At 39.8% G+C, this 19033-nt stretch overlaps 1 protein-coding gene and 1 long non-coding RNA gene across 4 annotated transcripts in view; one reads left to right on the top strand and one right to left on the bottom strand.

Moving 5' to 3' along the window:
- Positions 1–114: 114 nt before the first annotated feature.
- Positions 115–10098, bottom strand: LOC138739285 (uncharacterized). Its single transcript, XR_011342144.1, has 3 exons — positions 10027–10098; positions 3881–3929; positions 115–731 (listed from the first exon to the last, which is right to left on the bottom strand). It is a non-coding gene; the product is annotated as an uncharacterized lncRNA (long non-coding RNA).
- The window catches only part of LOC138739278 (neuronal PAS domain-containing protein 2-like), a 107076-nt gene continuing 98053 nt past the window's right edge, over positions 10011–19033 (top strand). For 2 of the 3 annotated variants that reach the window (XM_069891024.1, XM_069891022.1), the window contains exon 1: positions 10017–10902. The gene's annotated coding sequence lies outside the window, so the exon portion shown is untranslated. Of the gene's footprint in view, positions 10903–19033 lie in introns of all 3 variants that reach the window. The other variant, XM_069891027.1, reaches the window with a different exon arrangement.

Here is a 19033-nt window from a genome sequence, read left to right on the forward strand (position 1 = left end):
GATTTCAGAACAAAAGCCAGCTGCCCCAGATTTAAGCCCCCCCGAATTGTGCTGCCGTATCCACCCCCCATCTCCTTCCAGTCGCGCTGGCATCTCCCTCCCTCCCGCCCACCCGAGTCGCACTGCCGTCTCTCTCTCTCTCTCTTCCCCCTCCCCGCCCAAGTCATGCTGCTGTCTCTCTCTCTTTCTCTCCCTCTGCTGTACCAGCACCAGGAAAAAAATGCTGGGTTTTGGAACTTTCCGGATTTTAGATATTCAGATAAAGGATTGTGTACCTGTAACAAACAAGAATTTCAGTGTGTAAATTGCAGTTTTGTGTATGATAATAAAAAACCATTGGAAACGTACTTGTTGGTTGCATCACAGGATGGCTTGGGAATTGCTCAGCTCAAGATTGGAAGAAGCTCTTCTCTTTGGCTTGGCTTCGCGGATGAAGATTTATGGAGGGGTAATGTCCACGTCAGCTGCAGGCTCATTTGTGGCTGACAAGTCCGATGCGGGACAGGCAGACACGGTTGCAGTGGTTGCAAGGGAAAATTGGTTGGTTGGGGTTGGGTGTTGGGTTTTTCCTCCTTTGTCTTTTGTCAGTGAGGTGGGCTCTGCGGTCTCCTTCAAAGGAGGTTGCTGCCTGCCGAACTGTGAGGCGCCAAGATGCACGGTTTGAGGCGATATCAGCCCACTGGCGGTGGTCAATGTGGCAGGCACCAAGAGATTTCTTTAGGCAGAAGAAGCTATAGAAGGTAGTAAATGCAGCTTAGAATATAATGAAATCCTCCCTGCTCTCCATGGACTTCATCTACATCTCCTGCTACCTAGGAAAGGCAGCCAGCATACTGAAAAACCCATTACGCCCCAGACACATTCTCCTCTCAGTGGATAGAAGAGCCCCACAACATCATTATCACACAGGAGGTGAATCTGAAGCATGGTCCAGTTGTAGCACATTCTAGGCTGTAATAATATTTACATAAACCTTTTTGAATTGATTTTTGCTTTGATTTTTCCACTGATACACATATGCCCATCCTCCAAATTTATCCTCTTTCTTGCTATAATCTGAAACTGTACCCAATAATGCATGATCTTGGTACCCTTAATTTCATTCATAATTTGTCTGAAAGTAATATAGTTCATGATGCCCTTGCCAAGAACATCTGCATCAATTTTTTTTAACTGAATTATAGATCTTAGCCTTACTATAACATGATATAATGAGTCAATTCACTATAACATGATATAATGAGTCAATTCACAATAACTGGAAGCAAATATTGGAGAATGATTGCAACTATTATTCCTGCCCTTTTACCCACCTATAATAGCATTACATACTTATTTTCTTATTTGTCCTTGTAACATCAATGAAAAGGGCAAGGCTTAACCTCATTATCATTGTTCCAATATTTATGTTTATTTAAATGGAGACAAGGAGATGGCAAAGGAACTAAATGAGTATTTTATATCACCCTTCACTGTGGAAGACATTACCAGTGTGCCGGATATCCAAGAGTATCAGGGAAGGGTAGTGAGTGCAATTACTATTTCAAAGGAGAAGGAGCTCAGAAAGCTGAATGGTCTAATGGTGTACAAGTCTCCCCGAACAGATGGATTGCGTGCTTAGATTCTGAAAGAAGTAGAGGTAGAGATTGTGGAGGCATTGGAAATGATCTTTCAGGAATCAATAGATTCTGGTATGGACCCAGAGGATAGGAAAATTGCAAATGTTACCCCACTATTCAAGAAGAGAGGGAGGCAGCAGAAAGGAAATTAAAAGTTAACTCGATGTCAGTGGTTGGGAAGATATAGGGGTTGATTGTCAAGGATGAGGTTACAGAGTAGTTGGTTTCCTAAAGGGAAAATCTTATTAGACAAACCTGTTGGAATTTTTTGAAGAACTGATGAGCAGGCTAGATAAGGAAGATTCAGTGGATGTTGTGCATTTAGATTTTCACAAGGTGCCACACGAGGTTACTTAACAAGGTAAAAGCCCGTGATATTACAGGTAACATACAGTACTAGCATGGGTAGAGCATTGGCTGATTGAGGCGGAAGCAGAGTCAGAATTTAGGGATCATATTCTGGTTGGCTGCCAATTCCTAGTGGTGTTCACAGGGGTTGTTATTGGACTGCTTTTTTTTAACTTTACCAATGATTTAAATTATGGAATGATTGGCAGATTATGGACAGATGACACAAAGATTTATTGGACTGCTTTTTTTTAACTCTACCAATGATTTAAATTATGGAATGAATGGCAGATTATGGACAGATGACACAAAGGTAGGTGGAGGAAAACGTAGTGTTGAGGAAACAGGGAAGGTGCAGAAGGACTTAGACAGATTAGGAGAATCGGGAGAGAAGTGGCAAATGAAATACAATGTCAGAAAGTGTGTGGTCAGGACAGGGCATCAAAGGTTATGGGAGAAGGCTGGACAGTGAGACTGAGTAAGAGGAAGATTTGATGGGCTGAATAGCCTATTTCTCCTCCTTTGTCTTTTTTTTGCTTTCTCTGACACATCTGTTTTACTTCCCAATATATCCAAAGTTCTGTATCTCATTGTTTTTCAAGCCCTAAGTGACAATCATTTAGTTATTTTTGAGAGGATAATAAAGGGTAATATTAAAGTACTGTAATCCTATAATAGGACATAGGACCAACTGGCACCTTGAGCTTACTCTACCATCCAATAAAATCATGGGTGATTTAGCTCAGCTTCACTTTCCCCATCTGTTCCTAAGATTAATTCTCCTATTCTTCAAAAATTTGAGTCTTAAATACAGTCAATGAGGCAGCCTCCACTACTATCTTGGACAGATAATTTCACAGATCCACTAGAGTCTGGAAGAAGCAGTTCTTCTTCATTTCTCTCTTGAATGCACTTCCCTGAATTTTGGGGCTATGACCCCAAATTCTAGTTAAGGTTCTACCAATTGCAGTTTGGTGGAGACTGTTGACCTGCTTTACTGGACCTCCACTGCATAATTTGGGCAACAACATTGGGTGTAGTGCTCCTGACAAGATTGAGAGGGATTGCACAAGGGAGGAGCACGTCCAGGTTTAAAAAATAGTTGGTGACCACTTTTGAAATTCATTCTGAAGTTTAGGTAGAATCTTAGCAATGGGAATCTTGCAAAAAGAAATTCAAATATACTGACCCAGTATTATTGTAAGAAAAACAGTATTAGAATACCCATAACATTATTACTGTTCTCCTTGGTGATTAGCTGTTAAAGTAGATCTGTAGTTTACTTCAGTATAATTGCAATGTGCTCAGGTCAGTACTTAGTCTATGGCAGGGATACCAATGAAAGAAACTGATCTTAAAGTTTTGCTATTATAGCTGCTGTATAATATATTTGAATAAATGTTTGGTCATCGTACAGATAGTTACTCCCTCTTGACATTACTTAAATGATTCCGTCTTGCCTGTTTGCTGTTTTTATTTTAAATCTTAGCAAGCACATAGTTAAAGGTTTTATTTGTTTGAGATGTAGATATTGCTGTCAAGGCTGGCATTTGTTGCCTATTCCTAATTGTCCAATTTAGAGGACTGTTAAAGTTGTCTGCATTGGTGCACACGTTAATATGGAGGAGATGGGCCATAGTCTGGGGAAGCTCCATTTCCAGAAGAGGAGAACATTTTGGATGACCTGGAGTGGAAAGTGTCATCTTGTGAAGAGATGCAAATGAGGAAACTGAGAGAAAGGTCTGGCGCTCGTACAAAAGTCAGAGTGGTAGGGGTAGTTCAAGTACCTGTGGAAGTCTGGGTTTGTAATGAATGTTCATGAATAGTCTGTCTCCTGAAACGGAGAGAGGTGTCAAATTTTAGTCCCAAATTGACAGAGGTAATGTGAATGAGGGCTTTAAGAACCAACTCACCATGTATCCTGTGTGATTTAATCCTTTGGACCAGCTTCCCATGAAGGATCTAGTCAAAATATTAACAAAAGCCAATTTAGCCAAAATCTACTGAAGAAAAGGGGGGAGAGGTGGAGAAAGAGGAGCCAAATTTCCTGAAGAAAAGAAGGAAATGCAAGTTTAATACTATGCATTTCATAGTTAAATATTACTATTTACTATAAATTGTACACATTTACAATTGGAGATCCATGTCAACCCTTTTACATGTTCAGTCCAGTCTGGTCAAAAACCAAGTATTACATGTTCAGTTCACATAAATACCACAGTAAGGATGATGGATTTCCATCCTGGCAAAATATGAGGGAATCAGATGAACTGTTATGATAATCTAATTAAATGTTACAATCCCCATTACTAATATTAGATTCTTAATTCAATCATTTCTTTATTTAATTACTTGAATTTTATTTCTCCATATTCTATCTTGGGTTCAAACTCATGTTTCCAGATCAATAATCAGATTCCTAGATACTAGTCTTGCAACTTAACCAGTGCATTAACATGATCATATCCATAACATTGTCTGGATATGGATAACATGAGATGCTAATTAGAATGAATATTGGATGTCTCACCCAGTTTTAAACTGCATTATATTTTAAGGTAAAATAATATTAAGTTAGTAATCAACTCTTGCTGAGTTCCACAAACAAACCTATCTCTGTTGGAAAGTTAGCAAGTGGAAATAGGTGAATTGGTATTCAGCAAGAAGGTCATGGATGATGGCATGATAAGGAAAGGGTGTGCTGATATTCTCGAGCATGTTGATATTTGGAAAGAAGAAGTGTGGCATCTCTTGAAAAATATTAAGGTGGAAAAATCCGCGGGGCCTGATGGAATTTATCCCAGGATTCTGAGGGAGGCAAAGGGAGAGATTGCTGGAGCCTTGACAGAGATTGTGTATCAGTTTAGCCACAGGCAAGATCCAAGATGCCTTTTTAAGAAGGGCAACAGGAATTACACAATAAATTACTGGCCAGTGAGCCTTACATCAGTGGCAGGGAAATTATTGGAGAAGATTCTTGGGGGCAAGATGATTCACATTTCAAACTTGTTAGGCATAATCAACAGGGTTTTATGCAGGGAAGATCATGTCCCATAATTTTGATTGAATTGTTGGAGCAGGTGACAAGGATGTTTGACAAGGGAAGGACAGTGGACTTTGGCTTCATGGACTTTCGTAAACCATTTGACAAGATTCCTCATGTTAGGCTGGATAAGAGGATTGAGTTGATAAGTTTGATGACCAAGCAAATTTTGTGTCTAAAATTTTGTTTTTTTTCTGATTGGAGGGGAATGATGAGTGGTGATTTGCAAGGATCAATGCTGTGACTGCTTTTTTTAAAAACGTACAGTGCCCTACATAATGTTTGGCACAAAGACACTTTTTCCTTTATTTGCCTTTGTGCTCCACAGTTTTATATTTGTAATCAAACAGTTTTCATGTGATTAAAATGGACATTCCAGTTTTTATTCAAGGTTATTTGTATACATTTTGGTTTGACCATGTAGAAATTACAGCACTTTTCAGAGCATCATAATGTTTGTAATCACAAAGTGTTTGTGATTACTCAGGTATGTTTAATAGCTTCATTGGTGCAGGTATAAGAGAGCTAGGCTTCCTTCTAAGCTTTTGATGGTTTTTGGAATCTCTGGTTGCTATTTTTCAACATGAGGACCAGAGTTGATCCAATGAAAGTCAAAGAAGCCATTAGGGGGCTGAAAAACAAGAATAAAACAGAAAGAGACATTGTCTAAATTTTAAGATTACTGAAATCAATAGTTTGGAACATCATTAAGAAGAAAGAGCTCTGTAATTGCAAAGGGACTTGGAAGCCAAGGAAGAACTCCATTGCTGATGACAGAAGAATTCTCATCATAATGAAGAAAAATCCCCAAATGCCTGTCCGACAGATCAGAAACTCTCTTTAGGAGGCAGGTGTGGATGAGTCAATAGCTACTGTCCACAAAAGACTTCATGAACAGAAATATAGAGACAACACTGCAAGATGCAAACCACTAGTTAGCCACATTACAGTTTGGCAAGAAGTATTTAAAAGAGCCTGCAGAATACTGGAAAATGATCTGGTGGACAGATGAGACCAAGATTAACCTGCATCAGAGTGACAAGAGCAGTGTGGAGACGTAAAGGAACTTCCCAAGATCCAAAGCATACCACCTCATCTGTGAGACATGGTGACGAGGGTGTTATGGCCTGGGCATGTATGGCTGCCACAGGTAATGGCACACTTTATCTTCATTGATGATACAATTTCCGATGGCAGTAGCAAAATGAATTCTGAGGTATATAGAAAAATCTCATCTGCTCCGGTTCAGGCAGATGAATTGCGCTTCATCCTACAGCAAGACAATGATTCCAAACATTCTGCTAAAGCAACAAAGGAGGTTTTCAAACCTAAAAACTGGAGAATTCTTGAATGAACAAGTCAGTCACCTGATTTAAATCCAATTTAGCACCCCTTACTTATGCTGAACAGAAAACCTAACCAGACAAGACCCAGAGAAAAGCAGGATCTGAAGACGGCTGCAATAGAAGCATGGCATAGCACCACCAGAGAAGATGCTTAGCACCTGATGATGTCTATGAATCATAGACTTCAAGCAGTCATTGTATGCATGGGATGGGGTACAAAGTACTACTTAATATACATATCATGGCTGTGTCCCAAATATTATGGTGCCTTAAAATGAGGGGACTATGTTAGAGGATACAGCAGCAGAGTTGGAAATTTGGGCAGGGGTGGGAGATGGCATTTAATAAGGGAAGTCAAAAACAAGAAAAAAGTATACACTAAAAGACAGAGCCCTTAAGAGCATTGATTATACAGAGAGATCTTGGAGTGCAAGTCCATAGCTCCCTGAAAGTTCCAACACTAGTAAATAGGGTGCTTTAGAACTTATGCCTTATCGGTTTGGTCACTGAGTGTCAAATGTTGACAGGTCATGTGCAGCTGTATAAAATTTTGATTAGGACATATTTTGAGTGTTGTGTACAATTCAAGTCTCCACACTATACAAAGCATATAGTATTCACATGAGAGAAGCCTTTGGAGAGGGAATGGAAAAGGTTCACCAGGACTTTGTCTGGATTGGAATATATAAGCTATAAGAAGAGTTTGGACAAACCTGGATTGTTTTCTGTGGAATGTCTGAGGCTGAAAAGTGACCAGATAGATGAATATAGGAGGCATAGATATAGAAAATATGATCACTATCAGAGGGCATGAGTTTAAGGTGAGAAGGAAGAAGTTTAAAGGAGATGTGGAAGATGTTTCAAAAAAAACAGGGATAGAGGATGCCTGGAAGTATTGGTACTAATATTGTTGAACAGTTTATTAATATCAAAGAGCATTCTAACAATTACAACTGCCCAAATGGGAAATTTCAGATCTTACCCTTGAGTGAAAAATCAAAGCTTGTCTTTCTTAGTACTGATAGTAATCAGCTGTTCCAGGAACCATCACAACTGTAGCAGTAAATCACCCAGATTAGTTAACCTGCGTTGTGTTTTAACAGACTATAGGAAGTATCAAGGGGAATGTAGTATTCATTATTGTGAAGGAAATGGAGAGAGTAGAGGGAGAAATGGTACCCATTAACAAAGAGAATGAACCATGGAATTTAGAATGAAGGTATTGGAGAAAACTACCAAAACTGACATGAAGAGAATAATTTTGAATGTAGCAAGTGTGTATGAACTCTGATAACTCTTGGGTGTAGTTGCTGTGTTTAAAAGGGAAATGAGTGCGTATCTGAAAGGAAGGAATTTTCAAATCTGTGAGGAATAGGACATAAACCCAGTATGGACATGACAGACCAAGTGGCCTACTTCCCTGTTGTGACTCTGTTGGCTCAGTACTATCCAGGGTTGGCCCTGTCTTTCCATGAATTACTTCAGTCAGTATCTGGAACTGTTATTCATTGTCCCCTACCATCGCACTTAGTGAACACGTTCTGGTGAGTTAGTCTCATTGGCTTGAAGAATCTAGGGTTTCATTAAAATTGTTTCGGTGGAGAAACCATCATCCCCAAAATAACACAATCTTTTGACTCCCAACAAACCTCTACAACCATTTCTAACAGTAGTGACATATTATTAATCGTTGGCATTTTGGAGTTATTTAAAAACAATTATATTCAATGTAAATAATTTTAAATATTTTATCTGGCAATTGTTCAATTTCCAACATCATAGCATTTGCAGTATAATTAATCTTGCTGCTTCAATGGCAATTAATATTTGATTTTGGTTAAATAGTTTAGACATTTATCTTGAATTAGTGGATTATGAAGTGGCTCAAAGTTTTCAGATCATAAAATATTCCTTCCATCTCCTAACTTAAGGTTTCTGTGCTTGTCTTTGGTATTTCTGAATTGAGTAATTCAATAATAAGGAAACTATTGGATTTCTTTTTAGCTCTTGTAGAAAAAAAGGTATGTAGTTCTGCTCATTTCTGTATGCTATTTTACTTTTGTGCTTCCCCATTACATGAAGGATACCGAGGCTTTGGAAAGGGCCTGGATTAGAGTTCAAGAGGTGTAAGAAGAGACTGGACAAATTTTTTTTTTTCTGGAGCATTGTTGGTGAGAGGAGAACTGATAAGCATAAAATGATGGTTAGATAGGATAGACAAAATCTTATTCATAGGGCAAAGATGTCAAATACTAGAAAAGGCGTGTTTAAGGTGAGGAGGGGAAGATATGTGGGGAATGTTTTTCCAATAAGAGTAGTAGGTGTTTAAAATGGAGTGTTAGGATAGTGGTGGAAACAAATACAATAGTCATGTTCAAGAGGTTTCTAGATTGACACATGAATATGCAAGGAATAGATGGATATGTATCATGTGCAAGCAGCAGTTTTAGTTTAATTTGGCATCATGTTCAGGGCATTGTTGTCCAAAGGCCCTGTGCTGATTGATGTATTTTAAAAAAAGGGCATTTTTTTTGCACCCTGTCTCGCCCTTTTCTGCAGGTGGTGGTACCAAATATAATTAATAATGATCCTTCTTGTATGCAACATGTAGAATGTGTGCATGAGAGAGAGAGAGAGACTCCATTTTCTCCTCTTGCCATTTCCCTTTGCAGAATAATGGTTTGTTACAAGGGTAGTCAATTTTCCATTTAAGAATATGACATCCGTTCTAATAAGGACAGTCGGCTATCCTAGCTGTTCTTTTACTGGGCTGCAGCTAGCTGTTGCTGCAAGGAAGTTGCCTGCCCTTTCTCTGAATACCTGGATTTTGGGGAGATCCACAGTGTGATAAATGCCTGAGGGCAGTATGTATCTGTGGGGTGAAGGAGATGAAACCTGGACTCCTGGAGGAGAAGGTGTCAATGAGCTTCATAAAGTGGCAGAGGTCAAAAAACTGTCAGGTGTCAGCAGGTGATCCGGAGGACATAAAAGTTGAGAGTCGTGCTGCTATGATCCCGGTGGGTGAATGGGAAATCAGCATTTGCATGCCTGACTAGACCGATGGGATGTGCAGAGCAGAACGGGTTGCAGCAAAATGCAAGGGTCTGCTTGAACAGAACGAGCTGCGAGTGCATTTACGACGATCGTTCCTTGTATCTTCAGCTTTATTCGAAGTTGGCTGTATTGTTGAACAGCACCTGTGTTCCCCCCCATTCAGTGTCTTACACTGGCGCTGGAGATAAATTTGGGACACTGCACTGCACTGGTACAACATGGAGAACTTCCAAAACCGGCCCTGGTACTCAAGACCAGCAACCTTTCGGAACTATGTATCAAATGTAGCAAAGATACATAACCTTCGCTACATCAGGTGGGCGGTTTGACCTGCTGGTGTTTTTAATTCAACCACCCCCTCAAAATTACTTTGTCCCACTTTAATGCGATTTTCAATTGCATGGTGCCTTTTGGGGGTGGGGGTGGGGGGGGGGAACCACCCCATTACTAGGCCGTTGACCCTTTTCCCAGCATGGCTGCGACCCACGGGCAGCGCACACTTCACCCCCGCAAGGGGCTTCGTCAGGCCGTATATCGAAGCGTCGTAACATCTTACATAACGAGTGTCTAATTTCAGCGCAATGACGGAAGAAGACCGAGCATCGAAGTTACTGACCTACTTTCCAAAAGAGAGAGAGGGAGGAAAAAACCCCCCCACCCCCCCGCACTTCATCGTGCACCAGCGTCAACGCACTGTCAGCTCGGAGTGAACCAAGAGGAGGGTGTCGCCCTCGCTCGCCAGTACCACGATCGTCGGCCCACGCGGACTTCCCGCTGAAGTGGGCAGCCGCAACTTGCTCATGAACTCATGGTTCGGCACGGCGGCTCGGGCGACGCTCGCACGGGAGGCCAGCGCTCCGACGTGCCAGGCATGGCCAATGCCTCCCAGCCCCCGCCGCAGGAACCTCACCTCCCCGCCGCAGCGTTCTCTTGGCTCCGCTCCTTGGACCGGTGCCTGTCTCCTCCCACAGGAGCCAGAAAAAGGTCACAGATGTTTGTAAAAATATTTAGGTCAGTGGATCATTTCCTCCTCTCCCAGTTTGTGGAGATGTGGTTTCACCGACGGGGGAACAAGTAAAATTACAAGCCGATTTCCGAGGAAAACAAAAGGGGAGCAAATCTCCCCGACCTATTTAATGTTTATTTATCCTTTCTGTTAAGAGTTTTTTTTCTCGGTCACTTGATAATGAGGAGAGAGAGGACTGCATTGATTATATAATCTTTTTAAAAGCGCTGCTGCCGTTCAGTAGTGCCTCTATTGCTGGGCAAGTCTGCCGATCTCACTGTTTTCGTTGCTCAGGTTTAGTTCTATGCCTGGAGATGCGTTTGCAACATGAGATTCCACGAGAAGAAACCGGGTAGGAGAGCGGGTCGAGCGCTGAGCCGGGAGCGCCCGTGGCTGCCTCGGGACTGAGTGCCGATCGCTTCACCTGACAGCAGCGGCGAGCCGACCCGGTGGAGTCACACGGCAGGTGTCAGGAACGGGCAGGAGGTAACCCTCAGCCACTCACCCCTTCACTCGCCCTCTCTCGCACCGTCGGTGTCTGCACCCCAAATGTCCAAGAGATAAACAACTCAAGGTTCAGCCCCGCCGACTCGAAAGGCTCTTTTATATATTTTTTTTCGCGGCTTAATGTGATCCAGCGCTCCATCAGTGAAATGGTGGTGTGGAGAACATGATCTGCTCCTTCGGTTATACATTGAGTGTCTGTAACAACTTTGAACAGGCAGAATTCATAATTGGTTGGTGGTCCCTGATTTTTTTTTTGAATGAGCAATGACCTGATGCGCTGCGCGCAACTTTATCCTTGGCGCACATTATTGCTCCCCCAAACCCCGAAGCAGTATTGCGAGAATCGCATAAAATGAATCGTTGTATTTTCAAAAGCCGTGTTTAATCATCTTACTGTCGAGTCCATCCCTTGTATTGGCAGCTGCATCCGACTTCTGAAATGTACGCCATTGTTTTTAAATGAGCTTGTTTCCATAAATTGGGCGTAGTACAATATCACTTTCAATCAAATTACGTCCGTGTCCATAAATTATGATGTCCTTCCTTATTCTTGAATTGCACCGTTCTATTCCAAGATATAAAAATATCTCCAACCTGTGTTGAACTTTGGACATGGTCCCCTCCAATCACCATCTCTGTAATGCAATTGATGCTGTTTGCAATATTTTTATTCACATGGAAATGTCATATCCAAAAATACAGAGGACTTACAGATTTACAGATACAGGTCCTGTTCCCAGGCTTTATTAGTTTACCTGAGGGAGCCTTTCTTATTCCCAACAACAAATCATAAATGTTAAAAGACAGAAAGATACATGACACTCAAATCATATCATTTCATTCAAGGGACCCCACATTTTAATCAAACAGATTATATTGTATTGATATATTATTGCATTATAATAAGGGAAAATCTAAACCCACTACCAAGAAAGAAGCTGTTTGGCCAAAAAGGACAGAATTCTTATCAGGGAGATAAATTACCTCATTAGTCAACAGTTCTACCTTCGTAACAAATCAAAATTATGAAAGTAATTGAAAAAGGGTTCCCATGGTGTTGAAAAGTTGAATTCGAATCAGAAATTGAGCATCTATTGTTCTCTAAATTTAAGCATGACACGATGTCATGTAACCATTGAGCATAAATAGGTGGGGTGATGTCCCTCTATCTGAGCAACACAGCCTGCCTGCCTAGCCATAGGAGAAATAAAACCTAATACATGCAGGTCAGATGCTGTTAAAGTTGTGTCACTCTCTCCAACAATACCAAATAAAGCAATTAAGCGATTAAGTTTAAAATTAACTTTTAAAAAGTCCTGAGAAAGTTTTAAATACTTTGTTCCAATATTTCTCAAGACTCTGACATGTCCAGAACATATAAATTAATGAGGAATCTCCATTGTTGCATTTATCACAACAAGTTACATCTGCATAAAAATGAGAGAGTTTGACTTTGGACATATGAGTCCTATGGACTACTTTAAATTGTAGGATAGAGTGGCAGGCACCTAAAGAGGAGGTATTAACCAATTTGACAATTACATTCTAAGTTTCTTGAGAAATTAAAAGCTATAGGTCCTGTTCCCAGGCTTTATTAATTTACCTGAGGGAGCCTTTCTTATTCCCAACAACAAATCATAAATGTTAGATATTGAACCATTATAGAAAGGTTGTAAATAACATCAATTAAATTCTTATTGGTCTTCTAAGGAAATGTATGTAATTGAGATTGTAAATAATCTCTAATCTATAGGTAACAAAAAAAATGAGTATTTGGTAGTCTGTATTTAACTGAAAGTTGTTCAGAGGAAGTAAAATTTCCCCTTGACAAATAAATCTTTAAAACAGTTAATGCCAAATCTAAACCGTTCTTTAAAAGTTACATCAATTATGTAAGGTTTAAAGAAATAATAGGACTAAAAAAAGAAAATGTTTTCTAAATTGTATCCAGATCCTCAAAGTAATTTTAACCATCGGATTATTAGTTAATTTATTTAAAGATATAGGAAGTGAGGATCCAAGAAGAGAGATGAGAGAAAATTTTGTAACAGAATTAGAGTCCAAAGAAACCCAAAGAGCCATGCGGTAACTTTAATGGCATCTGAGCTGCATGGATCAGCTTTTATTTCTCTAATGGCTATGTGGGTGGTGTTGCTCAGATGGAGGTTCATTACAACACCTAATTATGCTCAATGGCTACGTGACGTCATGTCATATTTAAGTTTAGAGAAGATTAGATGCTCAAATTCCGATTTGAAAGCTCATTTAAAAATTTTCAAACACTGTGGGGATCTTTTCTGAGTTACTTTTATAATCTTTGATTGATTATGAAGGTAGAACTGTTGACTAATGAGGTTATTTATCACTCTGATAAGAATTCTGTCTTTTTTTGGGCCAGTTTAGCCTTTTTATAATAAAATATCAATTCAATATAATCTGTTTGATTAAAATGTGGGGTACCTTGGATGAAATGATATGATTTAAGTGTAATGTATCTGTACGTACTCTGTATTTTTAGATGTGAAATTTCAATGTTAATAAAAATATTGAAAAAGAAATAAATAAAATCATCAGCTTTAAGTGAAACTTTTTGGGCTGGCCCTTCCTTAAAATGCCAGTAATATTATTAGATTCTCAAAAAGCAATAGCTATGGGTTCTAAAGCCAGGTCAAAAAGCGATGGATGCAAAGGGCATCACTGTTCTTTCATAAGAGATTGGTGTAGCCTCTCAGAATATGCTGTGCATCACAAAATATGCCTCATTGACCAGCTGTTTACTGCAAGCTAAGCAGAAGAGAATATACCATTCAAAAGGTATGCTTAATTTGGATAAGATTATTTCAGTTAGGGCAGCTCAGGATTGCAGCATTTAATTTCTAAGCAAAAAACGGGGAATATGGCAAATCTTATTTACAATTTAGTGATAGGCATGTTAAATTCTGTTTGAATATCTTTTAGGATATTATTGGCTTAGTTACAATGCTGAGCGTGCAAGCCACCCATGATACATAATATTTACTTTAGAAGCTTGTGAGCCATTGTAGCTTTAGTAGAATATTGTTTAGAAGAGGGAAGAAGATGGGGTGTATGGGCCATTTGAAATAGATTTTATATTTTATTTAAAGCATTATTCAGTGATAGTAACATAATTTGACAAAAGTAATTTTATTTATTTGTGTAGAGATATTGGAAGTAGATATTTGTTCTCCACTTCCTAGATCAATGGAACACACTAAAGATATGTACCCAGGAGAAACTACTGTAATGTAATGTAACATAGTGATTATGCCATTACTAATCTATTGATGCATTTTCTATTAAGTATCAGTAAAATTGGGTATTTTTGTGGTTATCTTCCTCATTTTAGTAAATTATTTTTGTGGTATATTTATTCTCATTCCTATAACATTCCATATCTTAAAGATTGTTTGGACTATTTACAAAATGGCATTGTATACATCATCACAGATCTTTCAGAATTCAATGGCCTAGTGGTTTGGAATATATATGGCTACCATTGGTTAGGAATGCAAAATTTCATGCAGAGTTTGCATTCCACAGCATTAACATAATTAGTTCTTAGTTTCTCTTTCCTTATCTGCTGAGATTCTTAATTTGCTTGTGGCACCGAGTCCAGGAGCAGCAAGCACCCTTCTGCCAAATTCAGTGGCAATCTCCTGCCAATTGAACTTGTATCTTTTCAACAGGAAGTGTGATGCCTCCTCATTATTCTAATGACTAAGCATGGCATCCAAATTTCTATTGTATATTTTCTCACTTTCCATTTAACTCCAGAAGAATTGTGCCTTTACACAGTGAAACTAAAATTGGGTTGAAAATCAAAACACTGTAAATGTTGGAAGTCTAAAATAAATATGAAAATAGTGAAAGCAGCCAGCAGTCCAGGCAACATCTGTATAAAGAAAAGCAGAATCAGTGTTTCAGGTTGTAGACCACTGGTCAGAACTGGAAGAGGGCATGTAAGTTACTTTAAAGCCGTAGAGGAGATGGAGTGGGAGATATTTCTGGAGTTGCATGGGAGATTGCAAATGCTTCTCAAAAATGATGGAGAATGATGCACCGAATGGGGTGAAAGGTGAGGACGAGAGGATATATTTACGATTATTTTGGCTGGGGTTGCCTTGGAGGTGGGTGGTTGAGGTTATCCAGTTGATGGGTAAATGGGAGCAGATAGAGAAAGAAAAAAGGAACTGAAATTATGAAATGACGGCAGTTAGAATATGAGAGAACAGACAAAGGAATATGGAATGGTGCGATTTAGGAAGTGCCCGATTGTATTAATTCAGAGAGAGAAACTGAGCTGATAATGCAGATGGACAACATATAATAGAAATAGCCAGATCTGATTATCTGCGGTTGCAGAATTTGATATTGAATCTGGAAAACTGGATTTGCTAATGAAATGTTTCCTTTACAATTCTGAAAGGAAAGGGGAGGGGAACATATGTCTGGTGGTGGAATCATGTAGCCTGATGGTAATTGTGAAGAATGATCCATTAAATATGGAGGTTGGTAGGCTGGAGAACGAGGATCACAGGAATCCTATTCTTGCTCTGTCCAGGAGGCGAAAACAGAGGAATAAATAAGATGTAGTCAACGGTCCTGTCAATGGTAAAGGAAAACCTAAATTCAGAATGAACCATCATCATAGAAAATGTAACAATAAGAATGAAACTTGGAGAATGGAAGGAGATAGGGGGAAGTATTGTTTAGATAGTTGTGGGAGTTTGTAGGTTTGAAAGTGATGCTTATTGCTAACCATGAGATGGAGAGATCAAGAAAGAGTCAGCAATGGATCATTTGAAGGTTGGAGCAGGGTTGAAATTAGCAGCAAACAATGACATGTTTGGAGTTCCATGAGTGCAGAAAACAGGTAATTAAATGCAGTTGGTGATGCACTTGAAAAATAATTAAGGAGTAATAGAATTAAGTGAAGTTAAAAGAAAAGTTCTTGGTGAGGAATAGTTCAGTCAGTCAGTGGGTGTGTTGGTGGAAGGGAACTTGCTGGTCTTTTTTTCAAGCAAGAAGCAGAGTGTCGACACTCCATTCTGCTCTGTATAGAGACAGATTGGAGAAAGATAAACCAGTGGGATCAGGGAATTGGAACTATCAAGATGGGGGGGAGGGCATCAGGTTTCATTGTTGTTGGTGGGAATGCATTGGTCTGAGGACATTGATGGAGTCAAGGTTGGAAGATGAGAGCAAGCTGAAACAATGGGTCTGTCTGGATAATGCTGCTTATAGATTTTGAACAAGAGATAGAAATAGTCAGTGTGGGACTGGAATTCAAAAGGCTGGAAGCTGATGAAGTTGAGAGGAGGGTGGTGAGAGGGGTATCACCCTGGGAAATGATCTGTTATTGACCAAGGGACAATGGTCTAATGATGTTTGTTGATGCATCTGTAATGTCTTATTCCTTCTTGATCCATGGACTGCAGAATCCTTGACCATAGCTCATCTCTTTTTTTTTAACGTCTGCTGGCATCTCCTCTAGGGTTGTCTGAAATAGAGTTGTGGTTACCCCTTATTCTATCTGCTCAGGCTATTTGATTAGTATGGGGCGATGTGAACGTCAAAGCAATTTAGTGGCAGAATTTTGTTGGAGCCATATTTGTGTTCAATATTCATCTATGTCGACTTGGAGGTGTAGGTAATGCTGATACCCCTCAACTCCAGAGGATTGGGTTCAACCCTGACCTTGGGTCTGGTATGTATGGAATTTGTATGTTCATTTTCCTTGAGTGCTCTAATTTCCTTGCACACCCCCAAGCCATGTCTAAAGGTTGATTGGCATCGAGAAGTTAAACTTTTGGCAATTTTCAGTTGCCAATTTCAGTGTGTTTTCAGTGCTGTATGACTGGGATCTCTGGGTTCAGAACAGAAATCTGAACAGCCTATTTCTTCCATTGCAATCTCAGAAGTTCACCAGAAAGAAATTCTGTGAAGAGGAAACAAAATTTTCAAGTACCATTTTACACAATGTTAGGAAATCATGTTTCAGCTCTCTAAACTCACAAAATTGCTGATTGATTGCACTTTCTAGTCTTGCTCTGCGGCCTTTTAATATATAGATAAGAAGGCAAAGGTTAGTGCTAAGGATTGGACAAGATATGCTTGGCTACTTGTTGATAGAAGGTGGAGAATGAAAGAAGGTTTTGGCGCACAAATCAAACGTAGGGACTTGTGGATCCTCAGTAAACTTTTCAGTGAAAAGAACATTCTGGGGTTACTTTTGCGCTTTGCCTTATTTTTTCCTTATTTGAAGACTTTCTAACCTACCTGTATTTCTGTAAGTTAAAACCTTAATGTTGAGCAAAGTGCAATACTGCATTACCACTCAGCAGAACCTGACTGGTGCATAATAAAGTGTGCTTCCAAAATTGGACTGCATCTTCTTGCAATGAGACTTCATGTTGTCATATGTCATTTTTAAAGGTTGTTGATGATACTAAATTGGGTGGGATTGTGAGTATGAAGGAGGGTGCGTTAAGATGTTTTGGTGAGTGGGCAAACTAAATGAGTGAGCAAGAATGTTATATATGGAATATAAGAGGAAAAATATGTTGTTGTCCACTTTGAAGTTTTATCACAGGAAAAAAAGAGTATTTGTTAACTGGTGAAAGGTTAGATATTGTTTATGTTCAAAGAAACCAAGCAACAAGGTTTGATTACAGGATTAAGTCTTAGTGCAATTGAGTCTGGACTTGGAGTTTTGATCTCCTTGCCAACAAAAAGATGTACTTGTTATGGGGGAGGGCAGCAAAGATTTACTAAATTAGTTTCAGGAATGACCAGTTTTCTGCACAAGGAATAGTTAAGTCGACTTTTCTTTTGAGTTTAAAGAATAAGAGGAGATCTTTGAATCTTACAATATTGCTAAGGGGTTTAGCAGGCTGGATAAAATGAGGATTTTTCCCTTGCCTGAGAAATCTAGGACAAGGGAACACTGAGAAAAGTGAGTAAGCCACTTAGGTCTGAGTTCAGGAGAAATATCGTAACTCATTGTGGTTATACTTGTGAATTTTCCATGTAGGCTGCTATAGAAGTTCAGTCTTTGCATTCATTCCAAAGCAGAGATCATTGAAGAAACCGAGAGATATATTAGATCCTGCTGAGATCAGCTGTGATTGATGAGCAGTGAAGCAAACTCTAAGGGCAATTGACTTGCTTCACTTATTTATACCATTCAAAATTTCTGGGGACTTCAACCAGGCCGCCCTCAAGAGCATCCAGCTTAAACTCCACCAGCATGTCTCCTCCTTGACCAGAAGTCCCAACATCCTGGACCACTGCCACATATCCATAAAGAAGGCCTACCATTCCATCCCACGCCAACACTCAGCAAGTCTGATCATAGGGCTGTGCTGATGCTTCTCACGTACAAGCAGAAGCTGAAGAGGGAGGGCCTGATGGTGAAATTTGTTCCGCAATGGCCTGAGGATGCAGATGACATCCTACGTGACAGCTTCGTGTGGGTAGACCAGTCCGATTTCAAGCATTCAGCAAGCAGCCTCAATGAATCTACTGCCACCATCATCACCTTCATCAGTAAGTGCATAGAAGATGGTGTGAACAAGAAGATGATAAAATTATTTCCCAATGGATGAACTGGGATGTCAACTTGCAGCTGAAGGCAAGGTTAGTGGCATTCAAGTCAGGATACCTGTTCTTTACAAAAAAAAATCCAAATACGAGCTCCAATAGACTATATGAGAAGTTGAGAAGGTACTGCACCAGGCTTGACACACACACCGGTGACTATGAGAGGGAATGCACATTTTTATAGAATAAAAATCAAAGCCGAGTAGCACAGCGTTCAACAGCACAATACTCCCTGATGAGTGAAAGATGTTCCACACTCGCTTCGAACAGGGAGGTGATATCCACATCATTTAATACAAGTGATGTTACACCCAAGGTCAATGTTGTGTTTTCCATACATTGAAGAAGGGCTCAGGCCTGAAATGTCGGTAATTTATCTTTGCCTCCTATGGATGCTGCAAGACCTGCTGAGCTCCTCCAGCATTTCTGTGTTTTTACTATAATCACTGCATCTGCAGACTTTTATGTGTTTCTCTCTCACTATTGC

The sequence above is a fragment of the Narcine bancroftii genome, chromosome 7 (assembly GCF_036971445.1).
Source record: "Narcine bancroftii isolate sNarBan1 chromosome 7, sNarBan1.hap1, whole genome shotgun sequence".
Classification (NCBI taxonomy): domain Eukaryota; kingdom Metazoa; phylum Chordata; class Chondrichthyes; order Torpediniformes; family Narcinidae; genus Narcine; species Narcine bancroftii.